Source organism: Chiloscyllium plagiosum, unplaced genomic scaffold (genome assembly GCF_037043375.1).
Source record: "Chiloscyllium plagiosum isolate Xiang-an unplaced genomic scaffold, Cpla_swu_hap1 HiC_scaffold_50, whole genome shotgun sequence".
Classification (NCBI taxonomy): domain Eukaryota; kingdom Metazoa; phylum Chordata; class Chondrichthyes; order Orectolobiformes; family Hemiscylliidae; genus Chiloscyllium; species Chiloscyllium plagiosum.
Window position 1 is genome coordinate 23,724,354 of NW_028270188.1, and position 14,062 is coordinate 23,738,415.

A 14,062-nucleotide genomic window follows, 5' to 3' on the forward strand; every position below is an offset into this window, starting at 1 on the left:
CGAAGATCCCTGTATCCCTTCAAGCTTCCCAGCGTCCTGCCTTGCATTAAATTCTACGGCATCGTTATTTCCTTAACAAGGCTTCAAAGCATCTGCGATTGGCCTACCAATCTGATCAACACTTCTATGCTATGGTTCGTATTTTCGCAGATGACACCAAAATACGTGCTGTTGTTTCCAGTGAAGAAGATTACCTCTGAATGCAACGGTACTTTGAGGCAGATCGGCCACTGGGTGGTGGAGTGTTTAAATATAGCTTATCTTAATTACATGTAAGGTAATGTATTTGGAAAGTCAAAACACCCAGACATATACACTTCGTGATGAAGGGCTTTGCCCGAAATGTCGATTTCCCTGCTCCTCGGATGCTGCCTGACCTGATATGCTTTTCCATCGCCACACTCTTGACTCTGATCTTCAGCATCTGAAGTGCTCAGTTTTCTCTGTAGACTTAATGGTAGGGCCTGGGATGCGTTATTCTGTAAAAAGACCTTGGAGTGCAGTTTCATAGTTCCTTGAAAGTGCAGTCGTAGGTAGATAGGATAGTACAGAAGGTGATTTGTAACTCTGATTTTGTTTGGCAGCGCATTGATGAGAAGATTGTGAGGTTGCAGGTGCGCAAGACTTTGGTGAGGCCATTTAAAAATAACGTGTTCGAAAATGATCTCTTTGCTATCGAAAGGATAGCATGACATTTCAGAAAAGGTTGCCTGGAATGCTGAATTTGGAGGCGTCAGGGTCTCTGAAGCGCAACAGGATGACGGGTTTACCTTTCGAAATTTATAAGTCATGATGATCATGGGAAGGGGGTGTAACTCAGGTCTTCTTCTCACTGCAGGAGAGTACAAACCCTGAGAGCATAAAATTAATGTGAGAGTAGAAAGAAATAAAACGGAAAAGAAGGAATGTTTTCTCCCAAGTAATGATGCACGTACAGGAGAATTATTGGAGGCGGGTACAATTCCAACATCTGAAAGGCATCTGGATGGCTTTCATGAATTGGAAGCGCTTACAGAGATATAACCGAGTTCTGGCAAATAGGAGATCAGTTTAGGATATCTGGTTGTCATGGCCTCATTCAGTTAAGCTTTTTTTTCCATGCTTTTTTAAGGCTATGACTCAATGATGGATTGACTCTCATACTCCGTCCTTCTGGTCACCTCAGTGGATTTATTTAATTTGAAGTTATAACTTGCCGGACAAAGTCGGACATCAGAGTGAAATCCACTTTGTGGTTCAAAATATTTATTTTTGCTCATCGTTTTATGCGTGGGCTGCTGCCTTAACATATTAGCCAGGTGCTATGAATGCACTTTGTGAAAAAAGAGAGATTATTTTAATGTCATCGAAAAAGGTATCATACCTGCAGAGTCAGTTGGCATTTACTGGAGTGAATTTTGTGTGAACATCAGAAAGGAAAAGATAATGTATTTTTTCAATCGATCGCCCTTCAGAAACTCAGAAGCCATGACGATTTCTCGTTATCGATGTGTCAAGTATTGTTGACAGTTCGCAAGACTGCAAACTACCACGCATTGTAAACTTATTCGGAAATAGCTACCCGATTATTAAAACAACTTCATACACAAATCAATCTCACTGATCATTGGTCAGAAATGATCAGCTCCATGTACCTCCACTGCAAAGCCAGCACTCAGACATGAGCAGATTAACGATCAAAACTTCATAAAAGAAGGGGAGCTTTAACTCTCTGCTGAAACATGTAAGATGTGAAATTCTGTGGACGCCCGTCCGAATTCTTTGTCAGGTTGAGCTGAGCATACGATATCAGTGCAAATATTTAAAAATCACATGACACCAGGTTTTTATCCAACAAATTGAATGGAAAGCACTAGATTTCGGAGCGCTGATCCTTCATCAGGTTGTTGGGGACTATAAGTTCTTAAGACATATAATTTATGACAAGGTTTAAGACTGATACAATTGAAATGATATATTGATAAAGATCTGGATTATTTGTTAACTCTTAGCTTTTCGAATGCCGATGTGTCTTACAGTTCTTTCATATGTAAAATCGCAGAAAATGTTTTAAAGTTACATTCTCAAATGAACTTTAATAATAGGTGCCATGTCAGCGAATAAAATGCATCAAAGGTTTGAGGTGCCCTATGTGAAGCTAGCTGAGTCCCAATGTTAATACTGAATCTAATCATCAAAAGGGGTTCACAGGATCTTATATGGATTCATGCTATTTTTGAGCAAAATAAAATATGATTCTGCAAGTACAAACTCGCCTCACAAATTAATGTGTGCGTGTGAAAATGTGGCTACGTACGTTGTGGGGTAGCATGACTGTCTGTGAAAGAGTGTGTGTATGTGTATATGAGTGAGTGTGAGTGTCAAGGGGTATACGTGCGTGAGAGATTTCAGTGTGGGTGTAAGTATGGGAGGATATGTGTGAGGGTATGAGTGAGGGTCTGCGTGAGTGTGTGTGTCTCAGTGTGTGTGTGTCTGTGTGAGAGAGACAGAGGGACAAAGAGAGTGTGTGTGAGTGTATGTGTGCAGTGAAATGGGGTCACCTATTGTGTATCATGAACCCAAGGTCCTGGTTGAGGCCATCCCCATCAGTACTGAACTTGGTTAATAGTCACTTTCCATTGTAAGCAATGATTTGGCGATGCCGTCACACAACACCAGGTTATTGTCCAACAGGTTTAAGTGGAAGCACTTGATTTCAGACCGCTGCTCCTTCATCAGGTGGTTGTGGAGTAAACGTTTGCAATACACAAAATTTTAGCAATATTTTGCAGTGTGATAAAACTGGAATAATATATTGACAAAAAAGCTGGATTATTTTTTAAGTCTCTTTTCTGCTAGAATGACCATGTTGCTTTAAGTTCTTCCACATGTAAATCGCAATACGTTTTTTAAAAGTTACATGCTCAAGTGAACTGTAACAATTGGTGTCATGACATGGTGAACACTGCTGCCACACAGCACCAGGGACCCAGGCTCGATTCTGACCTCGGGCGACTGTCTATATGGAGTTTGCACACTCTCCCCACTCTGCGTGGGTTCCCTCCGTGTACTCGGGTTTCCTCCCATAGTCCAAAGATGTGCAGGCCAGTTTAATTGGTCTTCCTAAATTGTCCATAGAGTTAGGTACATTAGTCAGTGTGAAATTGGTCTGGCTGGGCTACTCTTCGGAGGGTCGGTGCGGAGTAGGTGGACCGAAAGTCCTGTTTCCAATCTGGAGGGAATCTAATCTAATATCTAAAAAAACGATGGCCCATGTAATGTATTAAAGGTTTGAGTTTCCTTGTGTAAGGCCATCTGTGCCACATTGGTCAGACTGATTCTAAACTAAAAAGGGGATTTACGGAATCTTACATGGAATCATACAGTTTTTGAGCAAAGTAAAATGTAATTCTGCAGTCCAAATAAACCCCACAAATTTATTTGTGTATGTGTATGTGTGGTGGAGTGTGATTTTTATGTATCAGTGAGAGGGATTATGTGTTTGTGTTTGATTGTAAGTGTAAATGGGTATAACTCTGTGAGAGGGTGCGTGTTTGAGTGTAGGAGTGTATGTGGATGAGAGAAGGTCTGCGTGAGTGTGTGTATCTGTAGCTGGGTTTCAAATTGATTTTGCCTTAAATTTAATGGAAATTTTTCAGTCCAGAATTGAATCGTGTGAATAAAAGATAGTTTAAGGAGAAAGGAGTTGTAAATAGTTGTTGGTTTTAATATTCTCTGTTGGGCGTGCAGAATAAAAAAAAGTTACTTTTTACTTTAAGTTGTGCCTTCTTGGATGATTCTTTTTCTCTTCAAATTTAACAGATTCCGGTGAAAGGTGAGGTTCTTTGTGTGCCTTTTTGAAAAGATAACAGAGGGTTTGTAGACGTTCTCACCTGTGATTTCGAAGGGTTTATGCAGATCCAGTCTGAGATTTGGAAATGATTTGGAGATGCCGGTGTTGGACTGGGGTGTACAAAGTTAAAAATCACACAACACCAGGTTATAGTCCAACACGTGTAATTGGAATCACACGAGCTTTCGGAGCGAAGCTCCTTCATCAGGTGATTGTGGAGGGCTGGATCGTAACACTGAATTTACAGCAAAAATTTACAGTTTGATTTAACTGAAATTATACATTGAAAAATTGATTGTCTGTTAAGCCTTTCATCTGTTAGAATACAGTGAGAGTTTCACTTCTTTCATGTTCAACATATTGTCTAGCTATCACCATTGTTAACAGCTAACCCGAGAATGCAACTTTACAAAAACGGGTTTTGTGATTTACACATGAAAGAAGTAAAACTATCACTGTATTCTAACAGATGAAAGGCTTAACAGACAATCAATTTTTCAATGTATATTGTCAGTTACATCGCACTGCACATTTTTGCTATTAATTCTGTGTTACGATCGAGCCCTCCACAATCACCTGATGAAGGAGCGTCGCTCCGAAAGCTAGTGTGCTTCCAATTAAACCTGTTGGACTATAACCCGGTGTTGTGTGATTTTTAACTGAGATTTGGAACGATTTCAATAGATGTGGGGTTCGATAAAAACACCAGTAGATAAGGCATTTGCATGTTAGTGACCTGGATATTTAAAAAAAAAAGCTTAGTTGGGACAATTTGTATCATTTTGTTTTCATATGATTGGTTAAAAAAAAGTGAGAGAAATGTTTGTTAAATTGGTAAAGGTTATATGAGGTTTGAACACGATTCCAAGATTGCCAAGAACGTTTGGAAAGAAAAGAAAAATAAAAGGAAATAGTCTTAGAACTACAAACAGAGGTTAGAATTTGGTTAACCAAAGACAAAAGTAAAGTTGAAATTATCAAGGAATTTACTCAAAAACTTAGATATCAGTGAAGCAGACATGGGCAGACTGCTTAGAAAAACCTGAAATTACAATTGAGGGAAATTTTGTTAGACGATAAAGAAAACAGGATGAGAGAAAGAGAGAAGACGGGGGAGAGAAAGAGAGAGAGCAAAGCGTGAGAGAAAGAGACAGGAAATTTTCACTGAGCAAAAAGACAGAGAATTGGACTTGCCAAATTGCAACTTCATCATCAGAGTGAAGTAAACATGATGGAGATTAGAAGAGAAGTTTGTGATGTAAACAAATATTTCAAACATCAGCCATATTTTGATGAGAGACGTTTCGAAAGCCTTCTTTAACTCATTTGAAAAATTGGCGAGGCAGATGCCGTGGTCCAAATATTTCTGGATCTTATTCGTTTTGACTAAACTGTTCGGATGGACTAGTGACGTATTTGCTGCTCTGTCAGATAAGAGATCAAGAGATTCTAAATAGGTCAAACAGGATATTTTAAGTGCTTGTGAATTGATACCAGAAGCGCATAAACAGCTTTGTAGAAGCATTAAGATGGAATTAGGACAGAGGTATGTTGAGTTTGAAGGAATTAAACACAGTCATTTTAACTAATGGATGCATTAAAGATAGATAAGATTTATGAGGTTCAAAGAGAGATTATTCTGCTGGAGTAGTTGAAAATTCATATGGAGTATTCCTGAGGAGTAACAGAAATTTCAGAATTTTCCTACAGCATAACGTCGAACACAGTTTCCAAGAAGAAGGAATATACTCCTGAGGGTAACTATTAGAAAGGTAGAAGCTTGAGACAGAAATGGAGACCATGTTAGGGGAGGGCAAAACAGAAATGAGCCCAAATGCAGTAGATTGTGTAGTCTGTGTATTACAGAGCGGAATTATTAGAGGTAGAATATGAAATAAAATGTAGGTGTCCACCATAGTGTATGAAAGACTGAGGATTAGGTATAAGATCATTTTATTTGCCTGGACTGCACGAGGATGTTGTTAAACTTCGCCAAATGTGTCATACATGCCAAATGGCAGGTAAATTACGGGCGAAAATAAAACCAGGATCTTTGTTACCAATTCCCACATGAACGTTTCACACAGGTTACAAATGATTGTTTTGGACACATGCCGCGAAATAAAAGTGGGAAACTGTTTTCGTTTACTATAATAGTTGTGTCTACCAGATTTCAAGAGTCAATTCCATCATGCGAATTCAGGCAAAATGAGTGGTAGAGGTGTTCGTCGCTTTATTCACGTGGTATGGGCTACCCAGAGAGATTTATTTGAATCAAGGTACTAATTTTACTGCGAGTCTTTTTATGGATTCGGATTTTAAATCAAATACGTATCACCCTGAATCTCAGACCATGAAGACCATTTTGAGAGCATACTGTCAGTATTACCCGAATGATGAAGATAAAAGTATCCAATCGTATTGTGTCCCATCACAGATGCGCCAAATGAATCTAATCAGCTTACTTCCTTCGAGTTAATATTCGGACATGAAGATGACGCCTCACGAATTTATTGAAAGAAAAATTGACGACACCAAAGCCCACGACCTCACAGTTAGATTATGCATCTGGTGAAAGGAAGAAATTAAGTCGATTAGGTAATTTAGCTAAAACGTACCAAAAGGGCCCACAGCATACAATGAAGCAGATGCAGATGAAAACACAGACTCGGCCGTTGCCTTGAGGTTATGAGGATATAATTTAAAGCCACGTTTAATAGCAACAGATAAATTTGGAAAAAGTTGAGTTCGGTGAACTACCTCATAAACTTGTTTACATGTTGAAATCGTATTATACTGGAAAGAAAGAACTCAAGAACCAGATGTTAGTTACTGCACAGCAGAGGAGGAATCAAATCCAGATGTTTAACACTAAGAAGGACTTGAGTAGTGGGAACAGGTTAATACACTATCTTCGTCAGGAGCAAATATCACAGTTGAAAGTATTTTACTGTATAATATGGACGGAAGTATCAATCAGAACAATGGGAAGAATGCGATTGTACATGAAGTAGAAGTAGGGACCGCTGTTCCGATAAAGAAACACCCCCATTAGCTTCACACTTCCAAAGCCAGCAAGGTCAAGAAGGGGGTGGAAGCCAAATTCAACAAGGATGGCCTTGAACTTAAGCGCATGACGTTCAATGATGTTCTCAATTACCAATTCCCGCATGTGAAGAATGTTTCACACGGTTTTTGAATCATTGTGACAGACCCTTGCCAGGAAATGAATGTGGGAAGCAGCCATAATGGTTGTGTCTACCAGATTTCAAGAGTCAGTTCCACTCACGAGAATTAAGGCAAACAGAGCGGACTCAAGACCAGACAGGACTCAACGATTCTGCGTGGATTATCGGAAGGTCCACACCGTTGCAACATCGGTCCCGCATCCAATTCCGAGATTGGAGGTCTGTATGGAGAAACTTTGACTAGAAGCCATATCATTAACTTGAACTTACTGTGTGGTTATGGCAAGTACCTTTATCAGAGACAGTGAAAGAAATTTCTGCGCTTCCAAACCTAAATGATCAATATCAAATCAAAGTGATGCCCTTTGGAATGAATAACACACCGGCCACATTTCAAAACCTCACACAAGATTGTGGATCAGGTAACAAACAGTGCAGTCTGTTTGGGCAATGTAATGATGTTTCTTAAGCCCTAGTACGATCTTCTTGTGCAGTTGGTAAAGCTGTTTGAACGACTACGAGATGCAAAATTGGCAATAACATTAAATAATACAGAAGACACGAAAGCAGAGGTGACCTTCTTGGCTCATAGCACTGCACCTGGAAAGCTGACCCCACGGAACGCAAAGATGAAGGCCATCGAGGAAATTCTACTGGATAAAGTAGAGATAAGTTTGGTATTTGTTCAATTATTAAATATATTTATCTGGCAAGAAGTTAATGTGAACATAGATTAACGTCATACACATGTCGTGGTAATGCTGTTTAGGCAAAGAAGAAATGGAGCCACTTTTTTCATTACGATGGTCCTCTTTTTCTTCGGGGAAGGTGTCATGAAGGTTTATGTGTGTACTGTATTTTCAAAGGAGAGAAGAAGTTAGCGCGGACATAAATAGAAGCACACAGTGAACAGAAAGACCTAATATGTAACATTTGGTGGCCACAAATACTTTGCACGGTGTTGCAATATAACTAATAAATTCAAACTCGCCCAATCAGTTTCAGTCATACTCCTGCTAACAAAAAAACAATCGATTTTGAATTTTACTGTTGGGGATAACATCAAACCAATGAAATGAGACCATGTGTTGGGGAATAGAATCAAAGATTTTGAAGAGATCAGTAGAGAATAGCCACGACACCAACAAAAAAACTGATAGCTTTATACCTCTCTGAACGTTACGTGTATAAAAACAAATTTGTGCAGAAGAACACGAAATTCGAACTAGAGAAATCTACAAAGAAAGGTCGACATCTGGAGATGATAATGCATTTTCAAATTGATTTTCCCGTAAATTGCTGAGTGAATTTATCGGACCATTATTGCTGAGTGATAGTTTAAAAATAGATTTAAGCGAAAGTAATAAATAGTTTTTGGTTTTAGTATTCTCCTTCAGACGTAAATAAGGTTTTCTAAAATTTTTACTTGAAATGTAGACTTTTTGCATGATTGTTTGCCTCTCGAAATTGTACACTTTGCAGCAAGTGGTGAGGTTCTCTTTGTGTCAGTTTTAGAATTAACCTGTGTCATAACAAATACTTCAAACACAGGGAAGAAATATTCATTGAGAACTACTTCCATTTCCTTCAGTTCCACAAAAATATATACTAACACTCTTACTCTCGCGAGGCCACATTCTTTCTGTAATTATTCTTTTCCTTTTATGTACGGAAGGAATTTCGGAGATCTCATCCTATTTCTCTGAGCCAAAGGTACCTAGTACCTCTTTTCCCTCTCCTGATTTCCTTCATCAATAAACTCCTTTTTCCACTGTAAACCTCTAGGGACTCCCTTGATCATAACCGCCTTGACGTGGGACATAACGCCTTTATTCGTTTATTGTTGATCTTCTGTTCAAGAGAGTAAATAACGATATTTAAGAAAACTAAACAACAGTCAGCTTTGTATTGGCATTTGGAAAGCTGTTGGAGAGAATTCTAATGGACCATACTTTTGACGTTTCAAACCGCCTGGTCTCATTCGACACAGTTAGCATGCCTTTGTTCAGGCAAGGTTATGTCTTACTAACATGATTGAATGTTTCGAGGAGGTGATGATACTGTTCGTGAACGGTAGAGATGTGGATAATATCGACATGCATTTTACTGAGGCTTTCAACAAGGGCCCTCATGATAGAGTCATTCAGAGATTTAAATGCATTGGGTTTCAAGGTGATTGTGTCGTATGAATTCTGAATTGGTTTTGCCGATACTAGGCAGAGGAACGTGGTGGAATGGCGGCTTCTTTTTTTCTGAATGGAAGTCCATGGCAAGTAGTGGTCCATAGTAATCCCTACTGCCAACTCTGCTTTTTCTGGTTTGCATTATGGACATGGATGAAAATTCAGATGGGTGAGTTTGTAAGTTCACAAATAAGATAAGTTTCAGTGGAGTCTGGGATAGTAAAAAAAGTTGTCAAAGTATAGAGAAGGATGTAAATCAGTTCCAGGAATGCATGGAGACTTTGCAGATGGTGTTTAATCCAGTGCAGCATTGTGCAGATCAAGTGTTAAGAAGATGTATACATATGTAGGAACCTGAATAACGTTTATTTGAAAAGGGATCTTGGTTTCCAGCCCAATGCTCCCTGGATGTGGCCACGCAAATCGATAGGGCAGTAGAACAGGTGTCTGACATGCTTATCTTTATTGTTCGGCGAATTGTGAGTAACAGTCAGAATATCATGCTGCAGCTTGATAATACATTAGTTCGGCCAGAATTAGAGATCAGTTCTGTTTGACATGCGACGGTAAGGATGAAGGGGCTTTGGAGAAGGTGCAGCAGAGTTTCCCAGGATGCTACCAGCATTAGAGGATTTGAGCGATAAGGAAATGCAATAAAAAAAAACTCGGGTTGTTTTCACAGGAGAGGTGGAGGATGAGGTGAGACTTTACAAAAGGCTATAAAAGTATGGAATTAATGGATCGTGTTATTGGTCTGAGTCGTTTCCCCACAGTGAAGTGTCTAACATTAAAGTGCATGCATTTCAGCTGAGCGTGGCTAAGTTTAACGGAGATGTGAAGGACACGTTAATTTAATGCAGTGAGTGTCTGGAGTCTGGAACGTACTGTCGGGATGTCAGAAGTGGCGCTTAGGAAACATTTAGGTATGCACATGTGAATGTAAGTCATGTAGGAATATGGAGAAAAGGCAGGCAGAATGAATTAGTTCAATTTGGAATCATGTTCAGGGCAACATTTTCAGTCGAAATGGACGTTTCTGTTCTGTCCAGGTCCAAGTTCGATGTTCCAAGATCCCGAAGTTATGAACTTTTGTATCTAAGATGACCCGACATCGAGGGAAGAGTCACGTTTTAACAACATGCATGTGAGTACCTGTGACAATTGATCTAACTCAATTGAAGTCAATTCAATCATTACTTCTACTCCTTTTCTTCAGAGCGCTGCTTTACCCATGTTGTTTTATGGGAAGATGTGTGTTTTCCTTTTTTTGTGCGAAATCGACAATGATCAATTAATGACCTAAATAAATATGGATGTCGTAATAAGCTGTCTGGTGTCAAAGAGTAAAGCGATTGTTCTATAATGAAAGGACATGGCTTCCATAAAGCCTTGAAACAAGTTTCAGACAACTATTTGAATTTCTGTGATCGTCCTTCTGCAGTGCTTGTTTATCTCCTCTCCAGGTGTGCATCAAATTCTCCCTGCACTCTGAGGCAAATCATTCCATTTTTCAAACACTTAGCTTCAGGAAATGCCTATATTGTATGTTTCATTCAAGCATCTTAGCCATCTGTACTCTAACGAAACCTCCCATAAATGATAAGAAGTCTTAAACATATACACTTAACTCTTTGTACTTCAGTTTCATTAGATTGTTGATTTTCCTTCCTTTAATTTGGGTAGAAATGCAATCATAGAACAAAGAACATAGAACATTACAGCACATGACAGGCCTTTCAGCCCTCGATGTTTCCACGACCTGTGAAACTGAGCTGAAGCCTATTCAGCCGACACTATTCAATTTTCATCCATCTGTTTACTAAATGATTATTTTAATGCCCTTAAATTTAGCGGGTCTACTAATGTTGCACAGTTCCCGCGTCCTTACTGTAATGCAGTTACCAGAACTGCACACAATACGCCAAGTATGACCGCACAAGAATTTTATTTCGCTGAAACATAACGTCATGGCTGTGAACATAAAATCCTCTACCAAGAAAAGCCAGTACTGCATATGCTTTCTTAACAGCCCTATCAACCTGAGTGGCAATTTTCAGAGATCTATGCCCATGGACACCAACATTTCTCTTTTTATTTGAACTATCAAGAATCTTTCATCTAGCCCACCACTCAGTATTCTTGTTGCTCTTTCCAAAGTGAATCGCCTCACACGTTTCCACTGTAAACTCGATTTCTCACCTCCTCTGCAGCGTGTCTATGTCACATTGTAACCTGCAACATCGTTTTTTGGCTATCCACCACTCCACCAACTTTAGTGTCATTGGCAATTTTCCTATCCAATTCTTCTACGCTGTCATCCAGGTCCTGTATAAAGATGACACAATGGAGTGGCCGAAAACAGATCCATTCATTACACTGCTAGTAACTGAACTCCAGGATGTTCACCTTCCATTAACCACAAACCTCTGTCTTCTTTCAGCTAGCCGATTTCTGATGCACACCCCAAATCACCCTCAATCCCATGCCTCTTAATTTTTGTTAAATAGCCTCCGTTGAAGAATTGTTTAGAACAACTGCTTGGAATCAAAAACTTCACGCTTATACACTGGTTGTTCGCCTTCTGAAAGAACTCAATAAGGTTTTTGAGATACGATACACGCAACACAAAACCGTGTTCCACGTCTCCAATCAACTTCTGCCTTTCTCGATGATTATAAATCAATCACTTATAACCTTTTCCAACACTCTACCAACAACTGAAGCATGGTTCACTGGTCTATATGTTCCAGTGGTGCCTCTACTCTCCATCTTGAACAATATGAAAAACATTTTCTCTCCTCCTGTCTTCTGTCGCTGTTCCTGTCGAAAATGAGCCATAAAGATTAAAGCCAAATTGCTCTGCAATTTCACTTCGCAATTGTGATGTCGATGACAAAATGAGTAATGCAAAGAGTCGGGTAATCTCCTATGGTACTGCGCTATATTCCCACCAAATGTTTAATGATGGCCATATCTCTATAGTTATTAAAATTGCGTTAAATCTGTCTTGGACTGGACCTCATGCGAAATAAAGCACCTCGCTTGATTGGCAGTGCATTTGCTCCCTGCAACATTGAGGGCTAATTAAAGCACTTGACACGATCTACGAGATACACTTTAGAAAAATCACAGTATTTATGAGAAATCACCTACTTTTCTGAAGAAGTACCACCTTCTGTTTTCACGACTATTACCACACATGGAACAGGGCAGAAAGAAGAACACCTCCCTCTGAAATCTCCTCTGTGCACCACTCAGCACCTGATTGATCATTTGTCAAAGTTCCTTCGCTGGGAAGAATTCTGGAATACAGGGTGAGTTTACCAACAACACAAGGACAGCAGCAGTTCATTTTTATTTTCACCAGGACAATTATGGATAACTAAAGAAAACGCTGAATGAGCAATAAAACTACACATTACTGATTCGATTTTGTAAAATATGTGACACATACTGACTAAAGCTTCTCTGAGCCGACCAACGGTTAATTTTGTATCGTGTCATTGCCTATTTCAACAATGCAGCCAGTGCAGGTCGACTGAACTGAGACCGAATAATCCCATGTAACAGGCATAACGGACACAGAAATACCTTTTCTGGACAAACTGTTCGAGCAGACTAATGTTCTCCTTTTTAACATATGCAATAGCTTTTGGAAACTCCTTCCATTTGAGTGCGATGTGCTGAAGTGCACTAATGGACGTGCCTGCTATGTCATTTCAGTTTCTAAAAAATAAATCAATGTGTTACCTTGGATGCTTCTTGAAACGTGCCAAGCATTTAGATCAGATGTGTTCTAAATTCAGCACGAAATTTTATGCATGTGCTTATATATTCTCAAATTCTCTTTCAGGTATTAGTCCAACTGAATCAATTAAAATCCTTGCAAACGCTTTCTTAAATGCAGAAAAGTGAATTATAAATAGTGGTTTTATTGTTGCCTCAATTTTTCTAATTGCCTGACACGTATGACATTTCTGGCAAAATTTAAACACATCTTCATGCACTCAAAACAGTCTTTCTTTTTACATTAGCATGAGTTTTTCTCCTACTGGTAATTGATATGTTACCCACAAAACCTTCTTTCAGTGAACCATTTGCAATGCACCTTTTTGAACTTCTGCCCATCTCTCATCTATTTAAGATGGCTTCTATTTTCTCATCAAGATTTTTTTAAGATGGTCGCATGCCGAAATACATACAGTTTCTTCTTCTGTGTACGCATTTAGATACAATTATTTCAGTTCTCCATCTTATGTTGTGACTTCGTTAATTTTTCTGAATGAAAAACATTATCATTGTCCTCCACCTGTTCATGAGATGGCTCAAACATCCCACCAAACACGATTACACACAAATCTACTTTGACATTTTTATCTTCATTGTTTGATTTCTCATCTTTTTTTTCAATGATATTTTGACCTTGTTATCACATTGTTCGGAAAAATCATATGGTTGACCTTCTGTAATAACGCATTATTACAGAATTCTGCTTCTCCACTGCTTGACCACAGTAGGCAGCAAACCTGCCTGTGGCCCAGGTATATTGTTATGAAGCATCAATTGTACTTCAGGTGCCTAGAGTTTCTCCAGTATTCCTATCAATACTTCTCCACTTTTCCTTTCATCCTCCAAGCTCACGACATATATGGAGCATTTCTCGGATCACTCGAATTCCACGTGCTAGCACGTTTTCCGCGTTGCATGTCTCTTTATCCCGTCAACATTTCAGATTGATCTGATCCCGTATCTCTGAATACTAAATCTTTAGGTATTTATCCCAGTCTATGCGAAGGAATCAAATTTTCGCGAGTAAATAGTTGATGAAGAAGTACCACTTGCTTCTCAATTAAAATCCA

At 39.1% G+C, this 14,062-nt stretch overlaps 1 pseudogene; it reads left to right on the forward strand.

Moving 5' to 3' along the window:
* The window catches only part of LOC148135256 (uncharacterized), a 90,326-nt pseudogene extending 77,208 nt beyond the window's left edge, over nucleotides 1-13,118 (forward strand).
* Nucleotides 13,119-14,062: the final 944 nt, after the last annotated feature.